This window comes from Thamnophis sirtalis, unplaced genomic scaffold, assembly GCF_051295495.1.
Source record: "Thamnophis sirtalis isolate CommonGarterSnake01/CBP01778 unplaced genomic scaffold, rThaSir2_p1.2 scaffold_2, whole genome shotgun sequence".
NCBI lineage: Eukaryota > Metazoa > Chordata > Lepidosauria > Squamata > Natricidae > Thamnophis > Thamnophis sirtalis.
The window spans coordinates 89,403,355-89,407,728 of NW_028261382.1; the positions used below are offsets into that span (position 1 = coordinate 89,403,355).

Below are 4,374 nucleotides of genomic sequence, written 5' to 3' on the forward strand. Positions count from 1 at the left end.
ACTGTCAGAGTCTGGTGGCAGCTCCAATGGCTCCTGCTGGGCCACAACAGGAACCACTGATCTAGTGAGTGAAGCCTGGATATATGTAGGAATCCGAGGAAAAGTTCTTCATCTAGTTTGTGTCTACTCTGAAGCATATATTCTTCCTTTCCTAGAGAGATTGCCAATGAGGCCAGACAATTTTTGTAAATTTTTATGTAGGCTTTCTCCTCCAGGACTCAAACTCGTCTATCATGCATGCAGTGGCAAAATTCTGTGTTGCTGCAATGTCCCCCCCCAAAAAAAAATGGTTACAGAATTATAGCTGTTATCTTGTACCAATTATTTGGACATACCTCTAACAATTTTTGGACCATTGTATTTACTCCCATACTTATCGGCTTTTCACCCATGTAAACCAGGGAGTGGCATGAACAGTTTGAGAGCATGTATGTTATTATCCACTTTTAACATCAGTACTTTTTAATATATTTTAATGTCAGTACTTTTTAATATATTGTAAGAAGTAATGTCTATTGCTGGTCTTTGACCATAATAAAGATATACTGTAGTTGATACTCCGAAACTGGCCGGACTGAAGACTTCTTGGCGGCTTCAATGTTGCCATAATGATGATTATTGGGGGGGGGGGGGTAGAGATGGGGTTTTGTAGCCAAAACAAAATAGTTTCCCCTGAGAACCAAGGACATTCCCACCAAATGACTGAAGAGAGGAGTGAAGTTTCCAAGCAACCGGACAGCACTTTGGACAATGTGACTGATTGTTTGGGGAAAGGAGGGGGGGCTTTTACTTTTAATTAGGTGAAAACTGGGGAAACCTTTAGAGTCAATTTTCAGCCATCTATGCCAATATAATATATCCAATAAACCTGTTCTTTGAGGAACCTCCTCTCCTTGGAGTTCTGTTTGCTATGAGTATATTATTTGGAACCCTGACATTTTGATTCTGTGAGGTAAAAATTAGATCAGGGATAGTTAAATGCTGGCCCTCCATCTGAACTAACCCTAGTACATTTCCCAATATCTCATCTAAGTTCTCTGAAGCTGACAACCCGTGTAGTTCCACAATATTTGAACATTTAGAAGATATCTTGTTTGCCTAACTCTGTTTTAACAGGATCTAAGTTCAATTAACTTTAAGTAATATCCTATACTTAGAAGTAAATCTCATTCTTTAATTGGGCTAATTGCTAATGAATATAGGATGCCTTGGCTTGGATCCAATTAAAGTCACATGGAAATAGTTGTTCCAGAAAGTTAGAGATAGTTGGTCTATGGATAACAGACAATCCAAAATGTAGGGAATAATGAAGGGAATATTAAGGCTGTATTAAGGAAGAGTTCTCAAGCATCCAGAAAATGATAGACAAGGCCTTCCAGTAGAAGAGATGCTAGTCTCCATGTATAAGATGCGGGGTAGTGCAGTGGTCGGAATGCAGTATTGCAGGCTAAATCACCGCTCAGAGTCAGGAGTACAGTTCTGACTGGTTCATCCTTCCTAGGTTGGTAAAATGAGGGCCCAGATTGTTGGGGACAATGCGTTGACTCTGTAAACTGCTTAGAGGGGATTGTAAAGCACCATAAAGTGGTATTGCAGTTGTTATCTTCTTACAAAACATGTCAGTCCCTCTAGGTAAAGCAGACCAGAAAATCAATACAGAAAGGCTAAAACTAGTTCTACTGAGTAATAACAGAGCTTTGCATATCTGATTGTGCGGTTTCCCCTCCTTGTTCTTCTACTCCAGTGAATTAGGGAGGTGTCTATCTGAGCCAATGTCAAATGTTATTCCATTGTTTTGGATTGTCTAAGCAATCTATGCAGTTAAGTCCACCAAAGCTGATTTGTTGCCTATACACAAGAATGCAGTGGGCTAATGGCTTGAAATAAATTGGTACTAGATAAGAGTTAACAAACTTCGAGAGGAGCTGAACTTAGACCATTTGTGGGGATGCAATGACTTTAGGCTGATTCCTCTCTTGACTTTGTCCCCTGTCTCTATCTGTCCTTCTACAGACTGTCAAGCCTGAATTGGTTTGGATGCGGGATTGTTTGCATTTTTTTTTAATTGAAAATTTTAAAATTTTACAAATATTTACCTCCCCTCCCCCACCCTCCCCACGCAAACCCAACCCCCTCCCAACCCCCCCCCCTGACTTCCCAGAGCAAATACAGGGTATAAATCTTTAACAAACATATTCTAAAATAGAGTAAAAGAAAGTTAGTATCCTCTTTCCTTTGTGCTTTAACTCCTCTTTTGTTAGGCTAACTCTAATCAGATTATGTCATTCCTCGCCTTTTCAGTCATAAACTATCTGGAATTTCTTAGTCCCGTATTTATTTTAAATATAGTCAATCCATCTTCTCCACTCCAGTGTATATTTCACATCTGAGCGATCCTTGAGATATGCTGATATTTTAGCCATCTCTGCTAAGTCTGTTAGCATGGGGCAGCCCTTGAAGAGCATTTGGAGACTTCAACTCGTCCAGAATGCAGCCGCGCGAGCGATTGTGGGTGAACCTCGGTACACCAACGTTACACCTATCCTCCGCGAGCTGCACTGGTTACCGATTGGTCTCCGGATACGCTTCAAGGTGCTAGTCGTAACTTATAAAGCCCTTCATGGTATCGGACCTGGGTACTTGAGAGACCGCCTGCTGCCAATTGCCTCCCAAAGACCCATTAGATCGCACAGGGTTGGCCTCCTCTAGGTTCCGTCTACCAGCCAATGCCATCTGGCTACTACCCGGGGGGAGGGCCTTCTCTGTGGCAGCTCCGGCCCTCTGGAACGAACTCCCTGCAGAGATTCGGACCCTCACCTCTCTCCAGGCCGAAAAGCCGTTAAAACCTGGCTGTGCTGGCAGGCCTGGGGTTGATGAGTTCCCTTCCCCTCTAGACCTGTGTGGCTGTGTGACTCTTGGCTATTTTAACTACTTGTATTGTACTTTGTGTTCCCTTTCCCCCTTGAGTTGTTAGCCGCCCTGAGTCCCCTTGGGAATAGGGCGGCATATAAATAAAACAAATCTCAATCTCTCTCTCTCTTGTTACTTTTAGTGTCCATTCTTGAATAGTAGGCAAAGCTTCCTTCTTCCAGTATTGCGCCACCAACAGTCTTGCTGCCGTTAAAAAATATATATGGAACGCTTCACAAATTTTCGTATCATCCTTGCGCAGGGGCCATGCTAATCTTCTCTGTATCGTTCCAATTTTAGTATATGTGCTGCCGAAGCAAGCACGAATTGTTTGTATCTTTGGGTATTCTAATATGAATTCAGTTTGACACAGTTTGGAGCTGAAGGAGGATAGAGCCTCAGAACAGAAGAACAGCTGGAGACTGTTCCCAGTGTCCGCATGCACAGAGCTGCCAGAAGACAAGAGCAACTAAGAAAGCAGGGTTGACTTAAGAGTAAAGCCACACCTTGGAGGTGATTGGCCCCTCCCATAGGAAACAAAAGAGGAAAGGACAGGGAGTGGGCTTTTGCAGGAAACAATTTGTTCATTCAGTCATTTCAAGAGGGGAAAGTTCTCTTTGTGACTGTAAGAGACTCTGTGCCAAGTTTGACTTGCCCTGCGTTTGGAAACTAGTTATCTGGCAGCTCTCCAAACAAGATAAGGTGCGTGTGGATAAACATTCCTCTGAAAGACTGTTTGCTAAGCCTTGCTGACTGTGCAGTCGTGTAAATAAAAGAAGTTTTGCCAGGACCAAGACTCTGCTTCTTGCTTTCTAAGGAAGACTGGGTCAGAACACTTATATTGGGATGAAAAGCCCAGGAACTTCAGTACTGGCTTTTCACCAGTTAGTGCCAATATGGTGTACAAATAAAATTGTACTTTGAGAAAATGGAATGCCTCAATTTGTAATGAATGCATTACTTGGAATCTGACATAGATTTTTTTAAAAAAATGCTTCATCCCTTTTGTCTAAATCAGGGATTCCCAACCTGGGGTACTTCTACTCCCTGGGGGTGCAAGATGATATTCCAGGGGGTGAGAAAACTTGGGTTTAGAAGTTTCTAAATTATAGTGTATATGTATAATTGCATGCATATAATTATTTATTTTTAAGGGGTGCGAGAACATATCAGAAGCATTTCTAGGGGTGTGGGGTATAGAAAAGGTTGGTAACTCCTGGCCTAGATAATGCTTCCTTCATATCACCATCAAAAACATCTTCCTGACTTTCCATAGGCAGCCTAATTGGTGTGTGGGTGGAGTATAATGAAATACAATTTCCTTTTTATAGATAAAAAAAATTATGGAAAGGTTTAGATAAAGAATGTAAAAACCAACATAAACCAATAAAGAAAGAGAGGAAACAAAAGAAGACAAAAGTGAAGAAAGGAAAAAAATAAAATAAAAAGGAACTCGATTTCCTT

General features: G+C 41.6%; 1 non-coding gene across 1 annotated transcript; it reads right to left on the reverse strand.

The window, feature by feature from the left end:
• Positions 1 to 3,127: 3,127 nt before the first annotated feature.
• On the reverse strand, positions 3,128 to 3,234 carry LOC148048992 (U6 spliceosomal RNA). Its single transcript, XR_015695732.1, has one exon. It is a non-coding gene; the product is annotated as a U6 spliceosomal RNA (small nuclear RNA).
• Positions 3,235 to 4,374: the final 1,140 nt, after the last annotated feature.